The 25477-nt window shown below is 38.8% G+C and overlaps 1 protein-coding gene across 10 annotated transcripts in view; it reads left to right on the forward strand.

Annotated features, from left to right (window-relative positions):
* The window catches only part of Tenm2 (teneurin transmembrane protein 2), a 1244871-nt gene that overhangs the window by 366412 nt on the left and 852982 nt on the right, over positions 1–25477 (forward strand). The gene's annotated exons all lie outside the window — the stretch shown is intronic.

Here is a 25477-nt window from a genome sequence, read left to right on the forward strand (position 1 = left end):
GTTCAGCTTGACAATACCAACTCCCACATTGTGAAGGGCCAACTCGAAGGTGCTCTCCCACATACCTTCACACTCCCACACTGAATTGCATTAACATGCGCTTTTCTAAGTCAGTAATACTGTTCCCCTTTCTAGGCTGGGGGCACGTGTTACAAGAGCCTCTGCAGGGTCACTTTTATTTGTCAGTGTCTTCAGTGCATGTGCAGTCAGTGACAGGATGCACTTCTGATGGAAACCTCGAGGAAAACTGAGAGAGGGAGGGATTGCCAGTATCTGCCTCACCCTGCTTCACAGTCTGGGTCCAGGAGTGGGCAGCCCCGCCCACTGATGAATCAGCACGCCGATATTATCAAAGGAGACATTACATTTTCAATGTCATGTTTTAGGTTTATAATTTAATTTTCAGCTCTGGCAATTCCAGAAGCATCCCTAGGGACATATGAAGAGGAGGGGTCTGGTGTGTCCCCGAAATGAATTCATGTTCATTTCTTGAGCACCTTAATTGGCATGCATATCTCACAAGCTCTCTCTCTCTCTCTCCTCTCTGCTGCAGCCAAACTCTCTCACACCACCAAGTTACTCAATATTCCTCCTGCACTGACTGCTTTCTTTTCCACTCAACCTCAAGTCAGATCTACTTTAGCAATAAATCTCTGCTGGGAGCAATCAGAGCAAATACTGAGCGTGCACAAAGATATTAAAAAGAAGTGCAACACAGACTTATTTAATAATGTTGAACAGCCCTTTATAATATTTGGAATATTTTGCCAAAGTTACTATGAGCATTATGTTTAATGCATTTTCTCCAAGACAGAAAGATCTTTCCAAGAATGAAAGAGAGAGAGAGAGAGAAATAGAGAATCAGGTGAGCCATGTTGTGTTCGGCTGAACCTGTTATTCTCTTTCTTTTCCTAGATCTTTTTCTTTGGCCAGAGACACAAAATGTGAAGCTGCTCTTTGTTCCCCCTGATTTATGAATAGTCGGCATTGGGCAATTGCTGTCCCAGTGGGATGCATTTTATTTTAAAAATAGTTTGAAGTACTTTCTTTTAAATTCCCCTATGTCTACTGCCACCTTGACTGTGTAATACATGCTTCTCAGGGTGTCCTTGTGCTGTTGAGGTCTGCTCCATGTACTGGGAATTAAAGCACTGAATTTATTTGTAGCACTTTGAACCAAAATGTTGAATTTATTTAGAGAGTAATTCCAGTGGGTTAAATTTGTTTCTATGGATCTATTTGCTGCAGCTTGAACACTGATAGAAAAGAGGCATGTTACTTTTATGTCCTCAAAAGAGAGAGAGAGAGAGAAAGAGAGAGAGAGATTCAGGCAACTGTAGGATAAATATCCATAGGGCAAACAAATCCCTCTCAAAATGACTGCAAATTCAGGTGACGGCATCAGCTTTAAAAAGACCCCTGTTCACCTGGCAGCTGTGGGTTCAGATTCTCCTTAGTTTACAATGACATTTTATTCAATTCTTGCACTCTGATCCCCATTTGTATGCATTGCAAAATCTCTGCACAGAGATGACCCAGTTAACACTTTCTGCTTCACAAACCCAGAGATGGAACAGCAGGGAGCCTGCTGCAGAGTGCTGAGTCGTACTAGCTGAGCAGTGAGGGGACAGGGAACCTGGCCACAGTCCAAGCCATCTCTGTCTGGACCAGTGGCAATGCGCTAGACTTTCCCAGGGAGGTTTAAGAAGCCCAAGCCCCACCCCAAGCTAATCACCATCTCCCAGGAAAATGGTGGGACAAGACAAAACTATTTTTTTATATAAATAAAATATTTCCAGGGATTTGAGTAGAGCCTACTGAAGACTTTGTCTGACAGGACCCACTATAGAGAATGTAGCTGTTTTGTTAACTATGGCATTTCTGGAGCAGAGGCTCTCATGCTTAGCAAAGAGACATAGAATCTCACTTTTCCCTCGGAAGCCCATAAACTTGGTTTTAGTAGAACCTCCTCATTCTTTTGCTTAATAAGTACAATTAATCCAACCAGGAGCTCATTCTGTATGTTCTAATGCCATGGCAGGCGACCAGTTGCCAGTGTGTTATGGGGTTGCAGGTCATTTTTTGCCCTGGTCCACTTATCTGCTCTTAAATGTGAAGCTTAGCGGCACATGGACTGATTCCTCTAGCACCCCTGCTTCTCAGCTTACCTTCTGTTAAATATTATAAGTGAAGATTTAATTTGAGCACCTGGCTGGGGATGTAACATGCAATCAATTAATTACCTTAATTGATCCAACATCCTCAAAGTCAAAACAGTAATGATGAATTTGGACCTACCATAGGAAGAAACACAGTTGTGTTTATGTAGAAAGGCAAAGTCGGCAGAGAAAGATGGTGTTAAAACTGGGTCTCCACCTCCATTATGCTTTAAGACTAGGAATGGTTTCAATAGTGGTAGAGAGTCCAGTATTCAGAGAGGGCAGATAGATGGATTAAGCAGGTCAAGTTTTCAACTAGGTGTCATGCTGGAGACCTTTCTGGTTTGGAGTGTTTGTCTAGGCCGTACCTCTCAGGGCTGGTAGATGGATGTCATTGTAGAATTTGGGTCTAGCTTTCCTAGATCTTGCAACTTCTCAAGAAAAGTGAACAGTTTGCATGTGTTGATAAAATCTCCAGATTTAAAAGTCTCTGTAATGACACTTGTAGAACAGATTAAGTAGGCTTTGCGCAACATCCAGTCTCTGGACTTTTCTGATAATGAGATACTCAAATGCCCTTGAAGACCAGGACAATCAGAAGAAAACAACCCTGGAAGTTCAGGGAGTTAACATCCTGGGTATTCTCTTGACCAATGGATTCAGAAGCCAGAAGTGAGAGTTTTATGATAAATGTTTCTTTCCTTATCCTGAGATGCACAGGCCAGGGCCCCTCGCAAGAACCCAGTAGCAAGACCATGGGCTACCCTTGCTTTGGATAGTTCTGCAACTTATCATTGAATTGGCATTCCCTCCTGTTCTGTTTCTGCATCTGTCCCTCACCTCTGTTCCTTTGACTCATTCCACAAATAAACTACTTGTTCCCAAGCTTTTCTCTAGCCTCTGCTTTCAGTGCAAATTGGGTTAAGACATTTGGCAGCTAATTCGTTTTACAAGTCACTGGGTAACCAAAAGAAGTCAGTCTGTACAGACAGGCGTGTTTCTGAGGCTGCCTGTATAGGATTTTGTGATAGTGAAGGGCATGTTGATTGAAGAAACAAGACACTGAGCGAGATTCGGGTTAGCTGTTTGGTGCTTACTAAATGTTACTAAATTATAGGTTTGTGATTTCTGTAACACTTTGTTATACACAAGAAACTTCATTTTGTTGTTGTTGTTGCTGCTGTTATGGGTAGTTGGTTAGTTGTCTGGTTTTCAAATGAATCTTTATAGACTTTTCATTTTAGCACGGTTTTTGAGTTATATACAGGTTGCAACACGCTGTAGAGTAGCTTCGTTGGGTGTGCTGCTGCTGTTGTCTTTCGTGTGTGTTTTCAAATCATGTGTCTAGAAAAATCTGATGCTGTTTCTCCACTGAAGCCATCACATCAGATCAGAAAGTGCCCCCTAGGAAGCTCTGAACATACCCTATCAGCTCCCTGAGGGCAAAGGTTGTATCTTGCTTATGTTTCCATCTCTCTTAACGCCAGCCAATGTTGCCAGGCACAGGGGTATTTAATAACTATTTGTTGAACAGGGGATTCCCATCACCCTTTGGAATCTGAGGAATGGTATCAAGTCCCAAAGCTGCCCTCTGAACCTGACTCATATCTCTTTTCCTCTGCTCCAAATGATGACCTTAGCCTGTATAGTTTCTATGCCATTAGGATAAATTGGTAAGCAGGACCTTTCACTCAGCCTGACTTGCCCAGACCTCCCTCTACCTCATGCATGATTCATGATCTCTGTTGCCAAACAGAGCTGCTGCTGGCACCTGGGCACTTCGAGAGAGATTTCTAGGACCTACCTGTGCACCGTGTGTTACAATGTATTCTCAGCCACACCCTGAGTGAAAGCCTGTGTTCATTTTCTTTCCTAGATCCTCTGAGCTCTGATCTTGCTCATTTACTGGGTGATTAACAAAAAGAGTGCTATGAACACATGGTGTAATTTCAGCCTCAGATCTTAGGTCACTTTTACGAGGTCATTTTATTAACCCTTTTCAGAACCTGGGATAGCTTGCTCACATCACCATAAAAGACAAAATTAATACTTGTGCCAATGACTTACCTTCGCTCAGCCTAAGTTTACATCTCAGAAGGTTGATTAGTCATAGAGCATTATGTAGCAGCGTGACCTGTGAGCTCCTTGTTTTCTGTCCTTAACAGACTTAGGAAGTCAATGCTTTATGATAGGGATTTAGCATGTTTTATAAAGGTACTGGTTCAATGATCTAATGAACAGGAGAAACTTTTTTTGTTTTCATTTTTTTAACAACATTTTTGATTGATCACTGCATTGAGTGGCAGGTAGTCTTCAACACACCTTACATGTATGAATTCAATATCACCTGTGGTAAAAATGGAAAAAAAGTTGGGCGCAGAGATCATAGATAATCAGTTTAGTGAACATGGAGTGAGGGAATTTGCTGAGGATTTTAGGCTACTGAGCAATATTAGGTCATTCGTGTTGTCAAGAAGTCACTGGCTTGTCTGTGGGAAAGAGATGCAAAGGGGCTTCACAGGGGTCCCAGAACAGTGGGAAGCCACTGGGATTGCTCAAGAAACAGCTTCTGAAGTCCCAGAGTGGTCCAGCAGGTGTTTGCAGGCTGAGTTCCTTCATGCCCTGAAGCCACTCCCTGTGGTACTGAATATGGTAAAATTTATAGATATGGACAATGGGTATTCTGTGGAGCACAATGGTCCAGTCTTTTTTTTTTTTCAGAAACATTAGAAATCTTGTCATCCACAAATGTCCCCATCCCTGGTTGTAGGTACTATCACTGTGTCCCCAGGTAGGACTCACAGATAAAGGTAAGGATGCCACCAGCTGTTGAGGATACAAAACGAGTGGATCAGAGCTCATCTTAAAAATCAATCATTTAAATCACTTATTCAGCACCCAGGCCAATTACTCTGAGAACTCTTTCTGGAGCTTGCTGTCACTATCCCTCATTAACCCAATACCTCAACAGCATAACACTTCCCTTATTGAATGCAGAGACCCAAAAATTGTAAACCATAATATTAGTAGATTAAATTTATTGACCAATCGCTATATGCTTCACTACACAAGGTAGGTGCATGAAAATCATTGTAACTCTTAAGGAAAACCAAGGTTTAGGGAGGTTAGTTACTCAACCAAGGCAGTCATCTTATATGAAAAAGGGGTGAAAGCAAAGGAGGCAAGCCCAAGCCACCTGAGTGTAGTGGCTGCTAAAATTGTTTGTTGATTGACTACCTAAAAACAATCTTTTCGTCAACACTTGCTGGAGGGAAGAAGTCAAAGCCCTGTGTGGGAATGGCCTGGCCAGGCAGGCTGCTGGCAGCCAGAGGATCATTAGAGCTGTGACGACAATGCAGAGGGTGTTTTGGTGCTGAGATCTGTGCAGCCAGATGGAAATCGTAGTTCAAGCTTGGTGTTGTCAGACAGCAGAGGCTGTGGGCAAAGGGGAAGGCACGGGTGAGTGATTTTCGACTGTTTATCTCTAATGTGTGTGGCCAATGTCACTCCCATCTCTGATGGCTGTGATTTATTCTATTACACTGTCAGGATTAAAACACCTTAGCAGGAGAAAAATAAAGGGCAGGATACAAATGCTGTGTCATTGATGTGACAGATGGGATTCCTCTGGATGCCATAGATGATGAGGGTATGGAAACTGTCTCAAAAATGCCATGCCTGCAGAATATCAGAAGGAGACAGACCCCACGGGACCATCTATTTCACACCCTCTTTGAAAGACGAGACCAAGACTCAGAGAGCTCACGGGAAGGGTGGGGGGCCCAAGGTGACATGTTCCTGGTTTAGAGCCTCAACCCTAAATCCCTCCTCCAGCTAAGAATTCACAGCTTCATGGCCTGCTGGTCAAGTTCATTGTCCTCAACCCACCTAGGTGACAGGATCAGATGGAGGAGTAGTCAGGACGTGGAGTAGGAGAGGAAGAAGCAAGAGACGGAAAAGGGGCTTGGAGCCTTTCTCTGTACATTCTCCCAAGTACTGTTTAACCACTGTGTGGCCTTGCCTTTTTTTTGGCTAGGTCTTTTCTCTTCTCTGAACAAAAAAGACCCCTCTCACCTCCAGGCCCTTCTTAAGTGACGGGGTGGGCCACTCTCCGCCTGCTGCGGCTGCCAGCTTCTTGTTGTATCCTCACCTCTCCTCCCTAGACCTCTTGGGCCCCAGCTCTGTCTCTCTCCTGCTGTTTTCCATGTGAAGAGGGAGCCAGGGTCAGAGCTGGTCACAGCTCCAGCTCTCAAAGCCCAGGGCCTTGTCTCTCCACCTCCTGTTCCTGCTCGCTTGTTCCCATGTGCAGACTTTCCAGCAACTTAGATTTTCTGAATTCCTTAAAATTAGTAGAGTAGTGTAGAATTTAGACCAGAATGACCTAGCTCTAAGCCTAAGCCTCACCAACAGTGACTCATATGATGTTAGACAAGTGTCTCTGAGCCACAAAATCCTCTTGGCACAATGGCTATCTTAGTTCCTATATAAAGTGTTTTTTTGTTTGTTTGTTTTTTAGAGAGAGAGAGAGAGCCAGAGAGAGAATTTTAATATTTATTTTTTAGTTTTCAGCGGACACAACATCTTTGTTTGAATGTGGTGCTGAGGATCGAACCCAGGCCGCACGCATGCCAGGCAAGCGCGCTACCCCTTGAGCCACATCCCCAGCCCAATAAAGTGTTATTTTGTGAGTGGAGTTTATATATGACAAAATTCTTTTTCAAGTGCCTTTGTTGCTACTAAATTGTTTCCATAAACAAAGTGCATGAATTATTTGGTAAATTTTGCAGCTTTATATGAAAATCCCCATGTATCCAGACACCTTCAGGTGTTGACATGGATCTCTTGCAGGATGTTCTGTGCCTGACAGGGAGACTGGGCCCAGGAGGCCCCAATGCTGTGAGACATTTTAGGTGCCAAACAGCACTGCAGTTTCCTGTATGCACTGAACAAACACCCTAGTAGAACTGTTATAAGAACACCGAGCAACACAGTCAACCTCTAACTCTGAATCCTGCTTACCACTTGGCAGTGAAGCACACTGCTTGTGGCCCAGCTGTCATAAAGAACACATCAACATGACATCAGCCTCTACCTAAATATAATGTTCTGTATCCAAGAGATGCAGTATAATGTGGTGAGACTTGGAGTAAGACCACCACATTTCCCTGTCTCTAGTTCCTAACCTGGGAAAAATGAATGGGAGGTGCCATCTTAAAGACAGTCCAAGGACACCCATGGTGGGAGAAGAGTGAAAGGCAGAAAGAGTCTAAGACACTTCCAGCTAAGTACTTATAAAGAAAGGGTAATCATATATTTAAATATCAGGATGCTATTTTTCCCGCTCTCTTAGACTCATCTAAGACTTGTGACATTTAATGACAGTGTCATTGGAATGGGCTGGAGTTCTGAATTACCCAATTAAATACTCACACAGAGGAATGGTGTTAAAACTAAAAAACCACAAAGCCAAATAGCACCATCACAAAAACCTTTCTAAAAGAATATCCCTTATCTTCTCTGATAAGTCTTCTATTTTGTATTCCCATACAAGGCAAGTGAGCTTGGTAGGGATGTAGGACCACAGAGAAAAATGGAAAGAGCAAAGACTGCTCTCATCCCTCTCTCTGATCCCTGTGGGTTGACACAAGAAGAGAAGCAATCTCTTGAAAAGCTTAAGCCAGATGGATCCCTCAGAAAGTGAATGTCTATAAAGAGTTTAAACATCTCACCTGCAATTTGTGTTATCCTCACTCCCATGCTAACCTTGGGGCTACAGAAAGGATTCTGAGCCTCAAATCCAGACCAGTGATAGAGGATCACTCGGTCAGCTGGCACTTGACTTCAGGCCACTTTTGTCCCTAGTGTTGTTTGGGAGCTGGGGATGCAGACATGAAGAAGGCATGGTCAAAGCTCCTGGAAAACCCACTAGCTAGTGCAGGAGAGGCAAGAAGAGACAGAAGCACAATTCTCTGGGCGTGGAAATCAAGGCTTCCTGGAGACTCTTGCAGCAGAGATGCTGTGCTGGGAGTCAGGGTTGATCTTGCTGAAGGTTTCCTGGGATCCGCTTAGGTTTGCTCTCATGTGAACTAGATGACTAAAATAGACGGGAAAAATAGCATCCTGATATTTAAATATATGATTACCCTTTCTTTATAAGTACTTAGCTGGAAGTGTCTCAGGATGAATACTAAATCGCGTATCTGTGAATGTAGACCATATTGGAAACAGATTTACTGTCCCAAAGTGTAATGCTTACTCAGCCATCTGATGAGATTTGAGCACTGAGCAGTTTGAGAGGGATGCATAGAGCTGTTTTATTACAAGATGCTGTTATGAGTTATAGCAGCTTTCCTTATGCTATACGGCTGTCGCCAAACAAGTTACATGAATATAAGCAGTTTTATTTGCAATTTTTTGCTTACATTTTCTTAGCATATTCAGATTATGGCTTCTCAAAGCCCAGCTCATACTCCTGTGACAGTCCTGGTATATTGCCTTATTCAGAGCCAAAAGGAGCCTTTAAAAATATTTGTTGAGAGTCCCTCTTAGAGTATAAAATGTTAGTGTTTATTGACACTATCACCTGGCACTTAAAAAAAAAAAGAAGAAAAGAAAAAGAACCATTTTCATTCTTGGGTATAATGTGTTTATGTTAGAGGAAACCTAATGAACACATTAATCAGCCTCTGTTTGATACAAATACAGTGACTCTGAAATAGAAGGTTTTGTGTTTTAGAAAAAAAATAGAGTTTTGCATTTCTTTTGATCAGGATCGAACCTGAAACAACTGAAATAAGAAAGAATTAATTTCATAGGAGAGATGTACCAGGCTTGGTGGTTACATATAAATTATAAGCTGGGAAATTAGTGTTGTTGTTTCCCCTTGAATGTGTGAAAGTGAATCAGAGAAATTGATGACGTTAATAAAAATGATAATAACAGTAAATTAGTTTATACTAAATGTAAATAATTGTTAAGCTGGGACCTGAATGAACCTCAGACAGCTAGGGACTTCATTGAAATCCACTTTATTCTTATCTTATTAAGCATCCTTTAAATGGAATTAATTGTGTTGTTAATAATTACAATAAATATTTAACATACGATATTAAGTACTCAGAGTCTTCTTTTTTCTTTCTATTTGGTTTTGGAAAATAGCGTTATCATTAGTGCTTGTCTTGACTCATGATTTGGGGGACACTGGACTTTTGAACATGACCACATAGCCTAAAGTCACTACAGGGAGGAGCAGGACATAGATGGGATTGTAGATAATTTGGTGAATCAGCCTTTAGAGGCTTGTTTGAATTCCTTGCATTGAATTGCTTTTCTGATTATGAAAACAATTTGTATTCATTGCAAAATAAATTGAAATAATAAATATACAAAGAATAAAATTAAAATAACCTATTATTTTATCTTTCAATAGCAATTGCTATTATCATTTCAATATATTTATTTTCGAGCCTTTTAGCTGTTTTGTTATGTGGAATGCATTTTTAAAGCTGGAATTATATTTAATATTGACTTGGCGTCTTACTCTTTGTATTTACTGTCATGAATGCTTTCCATTTCTTAAGATAGTCTTATGAAATATGATTCTAACAATTATTTAGCATTTCTGTATGAATGGGGCATACTATATTGTATATCTAATCTTTTCCTCCAGTGGAATCTTAGTTTTTGTACTTTTTTGATATAATATTTAAAATGGTTTTACATAAATCTTTGTGTATGTCACTCATTTTGTTAGAATAAATTTGTTAGTATTTTAGACTTATATTAATGTGGTACTAATAAAAAAGAACCAATAGAGTAGGCTATAAGTTCTAAATGTCTGAATTATGCATCCAAAATCTAAAATGCATTTTAAAACAATATTTAAATTTTACTTATAAATCACATGCTAAATTTTCAGCCACATATGTAATAATCCCTCTGTACCACATTATAGATTGTATCTTTTAATTATAATGATATTTTGTTAAACCAATTTTAGATTGTGTGAATGTAGGAATCCTAAGTTATACTTCTCTGGATCCCAGCTAAGGGGTAGGTTATGTAGGATCATATGACTACATCTCAAAATTTTTGTGTTTCTGCTAATAGTAGTGTAATTACTGAATTCTCAGAAGGATGGAGTAGTAGCATGTGTAAACTTTAAATTGTTTTCACTTGACTATATGCATATATTGCTGGGCACAAATATCCACATTATTTATGCCTGCTCCATAAATCACCTATAACATATTATACATTTGAGTACATTGAAACAGTAAGTATATATTTATGCTCATGTACATATATTAAAATATTTAAAATATCCTATTTTTAAAAGGATTGATTCTTGGAGTTCAGTGATTTTACTGTTTAGTTGTGATGTGTTTAAATCAATTAGTAACAAATACTGTGGGCCATATAGCCATCTGGCCTACCATTGGTCTCCATTTGCCCTAGATGTATAGTATTGCTGGGGTTTATCTTAAAAGGAATTCTTGTACCGTGGTCCAAAGCAAAGAGAAACCCAGAACAGACAGAAATGGCGTCAAGAGATAAAGGCAGGTCTTGCAGAATTTTTCTGTCTCATTTTATATGTGTCTGTGGGAAGCTTTCCACCTATACAACAAATCATCCCTAGGGAGGACAGTGTCATGATATGAGAAAGGAACAAAAAATGAAATGATGTCTGATTCCCATGGGAAAAATAGGTCTTATGTGAAAATTAATCTCAGTGTGTTACAACATTTGCTACATAAACCTGAACAAAAGAAGAAAAAAAAGAACTTGTGAGAAGCTGCTCTTTCCCTCTGAGGTTATCTTTCATAACCGTCTCTTTAGTTTTGTATGGCTGCCCAATTGCTATAGTGTAAACCCCAATATTCTCAGAGCACTCAGTGTTACAGAAGCCAGCACGTGGCTGCCAGACAGGCCACCGGCCAGGGAGGTCAAGCAAGAGAACAGGCTTGTCCTCATGGAGCCTTGACCCACTTACTCCTTGACCCTTACTTTTAAATCTCTCTCTTTTATTATTTTTCCCCTCTTCTGGGCATCTGTGTGTTTCAGATGATGATACAAGAGTTTCTTTTGAGATAAACTCTGACACTTCACATGTAGGGCAGGTGGAGACTAATGGTAGACCAGATGGCTATGTGGTCTTTGGTATTTATTATTAAGACTCTGGCACTAATTTGTTTCAGTGACCTGGCAAGTTACTTACTCTGTCTATGCTTCAGTTTTCACCTCTAAAATGAGCCAAGAGAGGCATAAATGTTCTTTCAGCCCCTTCTCTGATCACTCATTTCTAGTCTGCTTCTATGTAGACTCATTTCCTGCCCTTTAACTGGCTTGGTCATGTTTTTGAATATGTCTAGTCATCCTTGATTACACATAATTAATACCACAGTATGCAAAATCTGGTGAGAACAGTGACTATACTTTAAAATGTACAAATATAAGTGAAACCCATTTGAAGCAAAAAAACACCAGATGTCCCCAAAGAAAGTATCCTTTCTCTACTACTTCACTTCCTGCACTGAGTATCATTTTCATGTTCATGAAGATTCTTTACCAGATTATGTCATCCCCCATCTCTGATTCAAGTGGGTTATGTTTATAAATATTGAATGACTGATGTAGCCTCTCAATATCACCTTAGTGTGGGGTATTTTGAAAAAAGATTCCTATGGATATTAATTATACATCTGTGGGCTCAAAAACCTCTTTCTTTAGGTTTTTGCTTCTTGCACTCCTGAGGAATTGAATGTTTGTTCTCCTATTATGCTTATCAGTAAATTCTTAATTTTGTTAAAGGAAAAAAAAATATCCAGGGCAAGTGCTTACATTATCACCATCATCTGCTCGAAGCCTGAATTTCATTAAGTAGATTGTTAATAAAATGAGGAATGATATATCACAACTGCAATGCTGTGTCTCCCAAAGTTAATGAAGAGTTATAATTTTCTAGATGACAAATTAAAAGGCTGTTAAAATGGTTGGTAAGACTGTCAACGGATTTAGCAACATTCCAATTAAAATAGGGCATTAAAGAGAATTAAAATCTTGAATTTGGAGAAATGAGAAAATATGTTTAATATGTGATTTAATATAGTTAGGATCCCTGGAATCTTTACATAAGAAGAGATAGATATCATCTTAAAGACACCATGACACATTTTTTTAAAAGTGGGACAATCACCATTTCAGAGGGTTTCACAAACTTTGTCAATACCTAGCTTTCCTAAAACATTAAAATTGTATTTTCTAATTGTAGAAACATCATGGCAATAATAATAATTTTAATTTATAAAATATGTATATTGTGTGTGATATTAATTTTATTGATAATAAATGCATTCATGTATCACCCATTCCTAACAAATCAGCAGTTTTTATTTCTCCTCTTTATTTGAACTCTCATTCATCTGGATACATCTTTTTTTTTTTTCTTATTAAGTCTTTCTTTTTTTTATTTTATTTTTTTTATTGTTGGTTGTTCAAAACATTACATAGTTCTTGATATATCATCTTTCACACTTTGCTTCAAGTGGGTTATGAACTCCCATTTTTAGCCCATATACAGATTGCAGAATCACATCAATTACACATCCATTGATTTACATATTGCCATACTAGTGACTGTCATGTTCTGCTACCTTTCCTATCCTCTACTATCCCCCCTCCCCTCCCCTCCCCACCCCTCTTCTCTCTCTACCCCCTCTACTGACCTTCATTTTTCTCAAGGGGGAGAAATGGATACATCTTGACACAGAATGGTCACACCTTAATATGCTCTTTCACTTATATTCTAGTCTTATATATATCCCCTCTGTTTTCCTTTTTAATCACTGAATACTATTAATTAAAATAGTGAGCAAAATTTTATTAACCATTTCCAGGATGTTGAATCATTGTGTCCCTTATGTTTTTTTCCTGTGATAAATAAGATTTAGTAAACAATTCCATATATATGTGGAGTGAGTTTCTAGAAACAGGATTAATGGATCAAAGAGGATTAACACTTTTATAGCTCTTTAAATATTATCAAACTGCCTACCAAAGATGTTTTATCATTTAGCATTATCACCAGTAATTTAATGACAGTTCTAATTCAACTACAGAGTGGACAGAATTGAATTGCATCATTGTTTTATAATTTTTGTAAAATAAATAGGTAAGATGGTACCATATGGTTGTTAACTTATTTTTAATCAACCTGCCCTAAGAATTTCACAGATAATTAGATAACATGACCATTTTTCTCTATTAATTTGGCTTTCTATATTTTATTCTTTGACAAGTAGTAATAGGCAAGGTGGCCATATGATGCTGTAATTTTCTTTGAGCAGATTTTGAAGACAGAGAACTGAGATTAACTTTCACTCAAAGGTACCCATGGAATGAATTGGCTTCTGTTGCCAGGAATAATATTCAAAATATACAAAGACAAATTATTTAGAAACCTGTTATAGAGTTAACAATAGTCATAGTAGAATAATTTCTTTTTAAGAGGCACTAAACTTGAAACCTGTCCCTAAATATCAGTAGTGTAGGAGCTACCAAACCCTCCCTATTCCTACCATAAAGGACAAAATAGGGAAGGCAGAAGACTGAGTGAACAGAATGAAAACTGAAGCAGAGGAGCTAACCCTGGGCAAGCATGCCCCAGAATGAAGACATGGAGGTAGGCAACCTTTTCAAGATTCCCCTCTCTGTTAGCTGACAGAGAACACTACGAAACAACTGTAGTGGGAGTTGTAGATACCCGCTTTGTGGACCTGGTGCTCCAAGTCTGCTTGGAACACTCTCAGCCTCACCTCCTTCCTCACTGCCTTCCAATCTGGACTCTAATATTACCTGTCTCTGCCTTTTCTCCATAAAAAGCTCTCTGCACCTCCCTTGCCATTCACTCCCTGTGCCCCTTTATCATGTTTTGTGTTTCATGACCCAACATTTGCTTAATTGCTTTTTTTATTTACTTATTTCTATTCTACAAAGTGTAAGTTTCATAAGGACCAAGATCTTTTTTTTTTTTTAATCTCGTTTTCTCATTAATGTATCCTTAGGGCCTGATATAACCATGCCTATCATGTAATAGATACTTTATGAATGTTTTTTGGGTGAAGAAATGGATGAATTAATTGTGAAACATTAAAGATGGAGAAATGACCCAATCTCTGGTTGATAAATCCAAACTGATGCAAACCTATGATGACTTTAGTGTAAAGTGATCCACAAAGAGATGCATTAGTTGGGATCAGGAGAGCACAAAATGCTGCAGACTCAAGGCAACCAAAGAAATGGAAGATAACATTGGGCTAGAATAGAACATTTCTTGCAGTCACATCTAAGTGTTTCTTCATTTCCTTCTAAGAAAGAATTGAAAATATATTCTAGATGTTCACTGTATGTTATTTTCAGTTAGGTATAAGTATATATTTGCATATATTCATGTGTGCATCTGTGAATACACACAGCTACATATACCCACATATGTGTGTGGGTTTGTGTGGACATATGCTTTGATTTTGGCAAACTCTGTGGAAGGTATCCCATTAATAGAGTCAGTGAATGTCAACTAACATTATTTTCTGTATTTTAAAGGCCTATTAAGAATTTACTGAAATATCATAATGAAGAAAACCCTGGAATAAGTAAGTTAGAATTTTGGTGCTTTTTTGTACATTCCAGAGGTAAAGTGTTCTGTACAAAGTTATGCTTTTATGGTTAGTTACACTTTTTTGAGAATGTTGGGGGAAAAAAGAGCACCAGTTGGTGGTACCCCAACCTTCCTCAGCAACCCCCCTATACTAACATTTTGGGTCTCAGTTTTCTTATCATCTGTCAGTCACTTTTCAGCCTTTTTTTTTTAATCACATTGATGCCTTGTAGTATCATTAAGTCTGGACTTTCATCCCACCTACAATTCCCCTAAGCCAGTGGACTTCCCTAACTTAAAATGCCCTTGGCCATCAAAGGCAGGCAATCTGCTTCCTGAGAGCACTCAGTGGTGCAGCTAGAAAGGGTCCTTTCAGTAGGCTCCTGATTCTTCCTGTTCAAGGAATGGCCTTTGGTGTTTTGCCTTTGAAATGAATTGATTTTATTTTTATATTTAATTCTTTTTCATTTTCTAAAACTTTCTTTTCTTCACACTAAGTCACATCAGCACTAAACTCTCTCTGTGGTGTCATATACCTTAGCTCTCCTTTTATCCTCCCATAGAATTGAGAATCATAATGATAGAAGGGACCAGGAACAGATCAGCTCATCAAACCTACAGTTAATCACTAAGAGGATTCAGCTTTTTTACAATTTACCCTTCTACCAAGAAATGGATTCCTGAGTATCTCTCTATTATTCCTTTTGTGTGTTGTGCTCCACGGAAATTTTCTCTATCTCCATCTCTGCGACTCTACTGTCAAGGGCAATCTCCTAGGCACTGCCTGCCATTGTGATTATTGCCAATATCACTGAATTAAGGTAATCAGGCCACATTCATTGCATATACTTGGAGCAGAAGCTGAAACCACAGGTGAAATTGAAATGCCCGGTAATGGCCATTTCAGTGTCGGTTTCCTGTTCTTTTCCTAAAGTGCATTTGCTTTTGCTTTTTCCTCCTTGCCTGCTGAGATCATTGTGTGGGGTGTGAGTGTCTGAGGGCTCGAGTTGATAAGTTGCAAAGGGAAGGGGTGGGGGAGGAAGGCCACACAGCTTGAATAAATAAATGCATAAAAATATATGGTGTTCTAGCATGCCCTACTGCCATGTCTCCATCACTACACAAGGATGTCCTCATATATTAACTTCAGCATCAGAATTCTGAAAGCAAGGAAGCAAAAGTAGCAGCGGTGGGAGCTCCCTAAAGTGGAGCCAGGCATGACATTCTGAATGCTGAAATTGCAAGCCCACAGTTCAGTAGGTTGCAGCAACACAGAATGCAGATGGCGTGTTGCTTTGGATTGTCAGGGCAGTGCTACAGTATATATAAATGGCTTCAGTTCGCTCCTGTTGGCTCTGTCACTGCCTTTTAACACCAATGTGTCAGTAAAGCCATGTTGCAGTGACAATCATATGTTGGTAATAGGGCTCAGAGGAGAATACCTTGGGAGCACTTGAAATTAACCATTTGAGAATGAAGGAGTCATTTAAATGTGTTTTATGCAAAAGAAAAGGATGGTGCATTAGATTTATTAGGGTACAGAAATAACTTGGATTGACTGAATGCATATTATGGAATTGAAGACTAGATAAAATTGTTCTTTTTCTTTTTTTCCCGCATACAAATGTATGTTTTTTTTTTTTCATAACATGAAGAACAGGGAATAAGTGCACATTAAAACCAACTCAAGGATGAAATGATCTTCTTATCACCTGTATATATCAGATACTCAAGCAGAGTAAATACAAGACAGCAGTTTATTCCCAGACCTTTACTGATGCCATAGTCACAATGGGGTCTGACTCTTCTCCTAATTGTATTGACTCATTGGCCAGCTAGAAAATGAGGTCCCTGGCTATTTGTAATATCTCATGTTCACCCTGCTGTCCACAGCTTGTCCGGGGCTTTGTGACTTAAGGCCAGCAAGTATAACCGGTCGATGTGAGACTTATTAAGAAGGTAGTTTCTTTCTTAATTTTGTAAATTACATGTTTTGAGAATGTCCACATGAGATGTCTTACCCTAAATTTAGAGAAAGAAGAGCAGTGAGAGATCTAATAGAATAATATTTTCTTAGCAGAACGATTGTCTTGCAAAGGCAACTAGCTCAATTGCCACTTCATTGCATGGGAAACTTAAAGGTTTAAAATGGTCTATCTATGTATGTAGAGTTGGCCAGTTTAAAAAAAAAAAAAAACTTGCTTTCATTAAAAACCCATCATTGAAAGGACTTTAAGACCCAATACATTTTGTGTGTGTGTGTGTGTGTGTATGTGGAGAAAGACAGAATTTCATCTCTTTCACTGTTGGAGAAAGTATACAGACTCTATGTGCAATGTAGGGTGTATAGAGAATGCTGTAGTTAAGTGTCCAATGTAGCTTCTATTTTGAAGCTATATAACTTTGGTCAGGTTAGTACATTTCTGTAAGACTGAGGAGTTTTCTTTTTGTTTCAAGGAGAGATAATACTACTTTACTTTGGCTCATGTTGTCACTTACCATAACTTTACAGCTGCCTGCCATTTAGAAGTCCTCAGATAGTGTCAGCAATGATGGTTTTTATGATAGTTGCATTTCCCATCCCATGCTAGTGATCTACAGAAGCCATACAGGGAAAACCCCAAAACCCAGCTTTATCTATTCATCTTCATTTTTTAAAGTCCTTTCAGATCTTACTATGAAAATGACTCAGATTCACAATAACCTTTCCTATTTTAAGTTGAAAGAACAAATTCAGGGAAGGCAAGGCAATGACTCTTTCAATGACATTAATAGATTGGTGCTGGTGTGCTAGGTTTTCTAGTCTGGTGTGAGGTCTACTGGGCCACATGGCTCCATATGTATTGACTTAAAAATTAACTAGATTTTTAGACTTTGAAAATGGAGCAACTCAATGTTAGCCTAACTTCATATGTTAACCTACCTAGAATCTATTTAAGAAATGGAACTTAAGGAACCAGTTAGTACCCAGGATAGAGGCAATCAGAATAAGTCAGATCACTACCATGTTAAACCATTGTTTCTGCAAATACTTATTCAGCCTCTCTCTAGTGCATGCCAGGCACTCTGCTAGGAGTAATGATAGTTAATCCATGTCGAATACTTGTGACACTTCGGGCCATCAGCTAAAAACTTACCTTGTGTAACTTAATTTGATTCTTAGAGACACCTTAGGGAATAAGTACCTTTATTGGCCCCATTTTAATCCTATGAATCAAAATCAAATATGATACAAATATCCATTTCCTCTGTCTTGAACTTTACTGAACTACAACCTCTAGAACAAGAACAATGTTCATCTTCTGGCCTATAGTTGTTGCTCAATAAAATATTTTTAAATAGGTATATACTCTAATGGGAAGAAAATATGCATTCAAAAATTAAGACAATAAAATAGATCTAGGAAGAGCCTAAAATAATACATCAACAGATACTTAGGGCTTCAAAGAAAAAAAATGACTTATTTGTGAAATAACTTGAATACGTAGACTATTACATATGCCACAAATTTAGACTTAAAAGAAATTTCGCATTCTCACCTCTTTACTTTTTTAATGGACACTAAAGGAGATCATTCAGGACCTGACAATATAGAAACAACATTTTCTTTTTCATTTTCAGATCTTCTTTTTAATATGTGAATCATCTCTTCCTACAAAAAACAGAAAGAATTGAAAAATACCTAGGACACGCCTGCAATGTTGGTTCCCTGCTTAGCTCTTTCATCTAGGTTCCTTAGGATAAAATAGTCTGTAGTTGCTGAATACTTAGTACTGCTAATATTACAAATGATCTCACTTGCAAGCAAGAAGGGACTAGACAATTACTTGGCAAGTTTAAAAATTTTTATTTGAATAAAACATTGATAGTCTCTGCTGGAAATTATTTTTGCAGTTCTACCTGTGAAGAATATTCATGAAATGAGGAACTTTTAATCTAAGAGTAAGAGGCAAACTCATTTATTTGACCCATGTATCAAAATAGGTAAAGGTGAAAAAAGAAAAAAAAAATAGGGCCTGTAGGGGACATCTGGTCCAGAATGGGAAAGGAGACGGTGCCATTTTTGAAGCTTCCCTCTTCCAGGTCTGCTTTTCCCTTTTCTGTCTGGAGGCTGACAGGCAGGGATCACCTGGAAGGGATTTTGAAGTTAATTTTATGTGGAGTAGAGGCATTTTTTTTCCCCTTCTGCAGACATAAGGCTTGCAGGATTTATCACTAGCTCCTGGGGTGAGCAACATTTTTGCCAGAAATTTGTCTGCTCTAACCTTCTCTGACTTTGGTTCCTCAGCTAACAGATTGCCTTTGGTTTTTAGGCCATGATGAAGTGGTACGCTGAGGCAGGAGAGGGAAGAGGCCGCTGAGGCTGGGAGGGCCTGTCACTGCTAGGTCTAGGCCTCCCGGTGCTCCGCTCACCTTGGGCTTGACCTCTTAGTGGCCTCCTCCTCCTTCTCGAGCTTTTGTTTCTTTGTTTTCTAAATGTCTACCTGGGCTTCCTCGAATCTCTTATCTTGGTACCTTGCCTTTTGTGTCTGCTGGACCCTGTATGACTGGCTTACTTATGAGGCTCACTTAAATGCCAAAAAAAATATTTGCTTGGAAAAAAGATCAACAACAACAACAACGACAAAAAGAGCACCTGTAAAGAGCCCACTGTGTGTCACATCTCAGACTCCAGAAGACTTGGAGCCCCATTCTGTCAGTTTAAGCCACCCGTACCATGGAACGAGAACCTCTGTATTTCTTTCTCCACCAAACATCCCAGAAACACTTGAACTCTGGATTCCATTAGAATACTTTCAAATCCCACTGCCTGGCTCCCTGACTAGGTGACCTCCATTATACTTTCCCCTGTTCCTTTGCCTGGTTTGCAAAATATAGACAATATTTCCTTCCTCTTTGGGGTTGTGAGGATCAGATGTGATGGCTCACAGGAAATCCCCAATCTACTGCTGAAGAAAGCTTGACACCCTTCTTCTTCCCCTCCTCTTTCCTCCCCTCCCCATTCTTTCTTGAAGGTGAAAATGAAACACGGCTGTCCAAAAGAAAAACAGGAGGGAATCAAGGATGAAATGATTAAAACTGGAGTTTTCCTTTAATGTACTTAACCAGTGGGTCACTCAAGGTACTTCACAATTTGTTGAGAGAACCATTAAACACCATTAGTAGGTCATCTGCCACTGACTTCGAAACTATAGTCCTTAAAACCCAGCCAAATAGGGAAATCATTTTAATAGCTCTGATCACTTTGATTTGGGCCATAAGGCCATAGTGACAGATGCACTAACCATCTCATAAATACCGGGGTATTTCTTTTAGCCATTATAATTCACAGAATAGCAAAACGGTCATGTGCTATCCCTGTGTAACATGATATCATTTAAAAATGCAATGCAGCAGCAGAGGCATTTTGACCAAGTAGCCCTGCATCTCTTACTCCCCCACTGAGTACCCTTCTGTTTGTTCTTCTCTCATCTAAATGACCCTCAAATTGCCTGATATTTGGTCTTTTTCTCCTTGAAATTCTGAAGGAGGGTCTACTTTATTACAGTGGGAAGAGCTGGTCTGAACTTTTGAGGTGATCTGGTCTATTACAAGTTTAGCTGATTCCAGCTCAGTCTTCTAAATGCACCTGGAGACTCTGCCCTCTCCCACTCTCCCTCTCTAGTAGGAAAGTCTGGGGTTGAATCATAGAAACAGGACCTCAAAGGGGGAAGAAAAAGAAGGAAGACCAGGTCCTCAGCCTTGGACCTCTCGTGGTTGAAGGAGAAAATGTACAGATGTCTGCCACCTTTTCCAGACCTTCACTGATACCTTTGTCCATGTTATTATGGTTCTGGGAAAGAACTACTATCATGTGACTGTGGAATGAAGGCAAAGATTAACAGAGATGAAACCTCGACACCCACTGCCATGTTGGCTGCCTAGGATGTGAGCCAAAGTGCTAGGAACTAGGCATCACTGTCCTGCACATCCAACACAGAAGGAAATAGCACCAAGATCTCTGAACTGGGAATCAGCCAGCCCTCAGAGCCTTTGCCTGCTTAAGGATGATGATAGGGCAGATGGAGGATGTCACCCCATCTTCTTCCATAGCACCCCCAGGAAGGGAAGTCACCATGGTCACCATCTATGAACAGGACGCCTCAAATTCTTGTTCATTGTTAGGAAATTGGCTTCATGTAAACTAAAATAAATAAATAGACATTACAGATCAAGTAACTCAGATTTAATTCAGTGAATTTATTTGTCATGGCTAAGTGGGTAGTAGCAGCTGGTTTAGAATTTGAACTCAGATCTCCCTAACTAATTTAGGTTAAAACAAAAAATGAAGCCCCTATTTTGGCTGATGATGATGTGTGTGTTGGGGGGGGGAGTGTATGTACACATGTATGATGTGTGCGCATATGTATGTGATTGTGTATATACGCATATATATGTGCCCCTCAAAGTGATTAAGCATCTGTAAGTGCAATTCTTCTGAGATTTTTTTAATATATATTCTTTATTTGTAAATGGACCCAATTCCTTTATTTTACTTATTTATGTTTATGTGGTACTAAGGATCAGACCCAGAGCCTCACATGTGATAAGCAAGTGTGTGAGCTTTTTTATTTATTTTTTTTCTAACCACAATCAACTTTTTATTTATGACAATAAAAATTATATGTGTTCAGTTTTTAAAACAATTTTGAAACAACTCAGAAAAGACTAAAGAAAGCCCAAATTCCCTGGAATCCCAGAAATAACATCTACAAATATTTTGATAAAGGTTATGTTGATATGTTTCAAATTTCCTAAAAGTATACATAAAATTCCTGGAGAAAATACTTAGTTGTTTTGTTTTTCCTCCCAGAACTTACATTCTAACCAAAAGCATGGTGCAAAACAGTAGCTCTCAAAGTGTGGTCCAGGAGCTACATGAACATCATCTGTGCACTTGAGAGAACTGTAGGTCAGTCCCTACCCAAACCCTACAGAGTGGGAAACTCTTGAGGTAGGATCCAGAGATCTGGGAGTTAAAAAGCCCACCTGATTATTATGATGAAAGATCAAAGTTGGAGAAATTTGACCTAATGTATAATCTGAAAGATCTGAGTTTGAATTCATCTTACCTATCTCCCTCATTGGATTTTGACCTTGAGTAGTTAGTCATCTTCCCATGTTTCTCATTGATGAAATGAAGATGATATTATCTTGATGTGTTATTGTGGAGAAGAGACAAATTAGGTGACTATTAAACACAAGGACTAATCCATTATAGCTGGTCCCCATGTGAGGCCATCATAGCTTTAAACAGCAGTTCACATTTACAGCCCATTGTGGAGAAGCAAGGCACACTAGGAGAAAAACGCTTTTGTTAATATTTAAAATTTGCAAAAAGCATTGCAGCCAAAACATGATCCCTGTCTGTTTCAGAATTTGCACTCCTCAGAAGCAACATATGGTTCTTCATTGCCAATTAGATCTGCTTTCAAGGGAGGCCACATTTTTTTTTCAAAATATTTTAATCTATGAAACTTGAGCTAATAATTCTGGACATGGGACTCTCCAAGGAAAGCACCATTTTGATCATGAAACTGAACTGTGAATGTGAAAGCATACAGAATCCCATCCTTCTCTATTTGCCATGTATAAGAAAGACCTAAATTGACCCAGGTACTTAAATTCCTATTTCAGGGGTGGTTAGAGTTTATTGGTGCCACAACATATTTGCATAGAACAACAACAGCAAAAAATTAAAGTACATATAAAATATAAATATAAACCACTAAGTGGTTTTAGTTTTATCTTTCTGAAGTGCCTTGTGATAGTAATCATGCAAGTGTTCTGCATTCAGGCACTGAGCTAAAGGAAGATGAGCTGACATCACTTATGGGATAATGGAACTTGATGAACTTAGGTATCAGACAACCTCATCCTGAGTTCACAGAAGAACTTGCATGGACAGAACTTGGCTTATCTTGGTGCAGAGCTGCAAATTTCAAGAAATGGTGCCTTTCAATCTTAAGCACAAGCCCCATCCTAGCAGTCCCTACTGGCAGTTAGGTACGGTGACATTAAGTCTATAGAGCATCCCCTTCTGTTTCCACTACGTGGAAACAGCAAATTGTTTCAATCACCTTAAATTGAGAAAGAATTGCTATTAAAAACTTTCAGTAATTTCAGAAAGATTTTTTTTTTAAATTACACCAATAAAATGAAATAGCGTAATGACAATATTTAAGTAGGAATGTTATGGCAGATAAATTCTTAGAGGTTTACTTGCTAATGGCCACTTGACATTTTTAAATAGAGCATTTCAGTAAATCATGGAAAATTAGCAGACAAGAATTTATATTCATCTATTTAAATGATACTTATAAATAAATAAGTAAATTTGGTTTAAATATAGTGTGAGTGATGCTGGAGTTTGTAGCAGCAAATGTCCTAGTGTAGGTTTTTGTTCTAATTTCAGATCAATTCAACAAGAGTCTAGTGTGGGATTCCCAAGAGCCAGGATGTATGCCAGTTCCCAGAGACCTACAGAGGAGAAAAGCCCAATTGCATAAATCTAGTAACACAGCCCAGATTTGTCTATGGTCCTTCCCTTGGAAAAAAAAAAAAAACCCTCCTCCCTTCCTTGTTTAACTGACCATACTAGGGGACCCTCATGATATGCAGGTTAGAATCTAGAGTGGCTCTTAATCATAGCTTGTGCATTTTGGCTTACCCACAGTTAAAGAACTATGTACGGGTCAGTGATTTGCAAAGAATGCCAGTAGCATGCTTTAATTATGTGTGCATTAATTCATTAACTCCACAGATACATATTATGCACATTCTCTATCCCAGACATTGTTCTAAGCATGGAAGATCGTAGGAGTGAACAATGCATCAGAATCTTTGTGGCATTGAACTTGTATTTTATAGCAGGGAGTTCGGTGGAGAATCTGTGAATAATTAAGACAATTTTAGAAATCTGTTATTAAGAAAAAAATACAGCAGTGTTGTAGAAAGAGTGACTCTGGAGAGGAATGAGGAAAGGACTCTCTACACAAAGCTTTCTAGAAAGACCTGTTCTGGGATGGTGGCGTATGTACTGGACTCTGAGGGAAGAGCTAAAGTCTACGTTGTAGCCATGGAGTCAGAGGAATGGCTCCAGTGGTTCAGGACTAAAGAAAGGACAGTGTGGCTAGACTTGGTGGATAAGGCAGGGAAACGGCCACAACATATTTTGGTGAGTGTTCTGAGGGATTCCAGAAGACATTGTTTGGCATTTTGTGATATACTGAGAAGTTGGTGGGTCTACAGCATGGAAAATACATATACTTTGGTTTTTTTTGTTTTTTAATTTCTGAAACAAGTAAAAAATCTTCATAACATTATAGATATTCCTTAAAATAGAATAAAGTCGATTCTTTTAAGGTACATCTGGTTGAGATGCAGAGGAAAATTTCCAAAGTTATAGTCAACCATCATTTTAATTCAAAAGGCATTTATAGTTAAAATACTACCAAACTAAACCTTTTGAAAGACACAATAATGATGAAGAAATAGTTTCTGTCTGAAGTAAGCTACAAGCTATTGGAGAAAAGAGCTATTTATAATTACCTATGATATAAAATTTTAATGAAAGAAATTCTATATTGGAAGCCTAAAGGAAAAGCCAGCAAATTGTGATAACATTAAACATTTATTTAACAAATATTTTTTGATTGCCTGCCACATATCAGGAAGGATATAAAAATGAACAAAACACACATGGTTCTTATTCTTATAGAGTTTCGAGTCCAGTTGGGAAGAAAGGAATCAAATATTAAATATAGTCGCAAGTTGGAATAAAAGCAGAAAAGAACAACAACTTTATTTTATTCATTGATATTTATTGAGTGCCCATCTGGCCCATAGCCACTCATAAATATCAGTGGAATGAATGAATAGATGGATGAATGAATGTTTCATCTATTATAGAATAATTGGGGGTGACAGGCCTTAAAAGCCATAGTCAGATCCCAGGGGACCCACCATTTAAGCTGTGGCCAGAAAGAAGTGAAGGCATGATCATTTCAAAAGATTAGGAGATGGGGTGGCTTCTAGATAGAGATCAAGTGTATGAAGGTACAAAGATGGAAAAAAATTCTTGCATGTGTCATGAAGCTGAAGAGATGATATTAGAGTAGGGAAAGGAGTGAAAAAAGGTAAGGTACTACAGGCATAAAGAGTTAAATTATTTTCAAATTAAGTAGGTCAATCATTTGTTTTAGTCAACTTTTTTGCTACTGTGACTAATGATCTAACCAGAACAACTATAGAGGAGGAAAAGTTTATTGGAGGGCTGACAGTTTTCAGAGGTCTCAATCTAGAGAAGGCCAGCTCCATTCCTCTGGGCTCAAGGTGAGGCAGGACATGATGTGGGAAGAGTGTGGCAGAGGGAAACAGCTCCCATGGTGATCTGGATGCAGAGAGACTCCACTCAACAGATACAAATATATACCCAAAGCCACCCCCCCACCAATTCCCACTTCCTCCAGCCACACCCTACTATTTCAGTTAGTAGTCAGTTAATCCCTATCAGAGAATTAAATCACTGATTGGGTTAAGACTCTCAGAACCTAATCATTTCTCCTCTGAACCTTCTTGCATTGTCTCACACGTGAGCTTTTGGGGGATATCACATCAAAAA

Source organism: Marmota monax, unplaced genomic scaffold (assembly GCF_021218885.2).
Source record: "Marmota monax isolate L192 unplaced genomic scaffold, Marmota_monax_Labrador192_F-V1.1 WCK01_AAM20220418_F8-fsc00084, whole genome shotgun sequence".
In the NCBI taxonomy this organism is placed as follows: Eukaryota; Metazoa; Chordata; class Mammalia; order Rodentia; family Sciuridae; genus Marmota; species Marmota monax.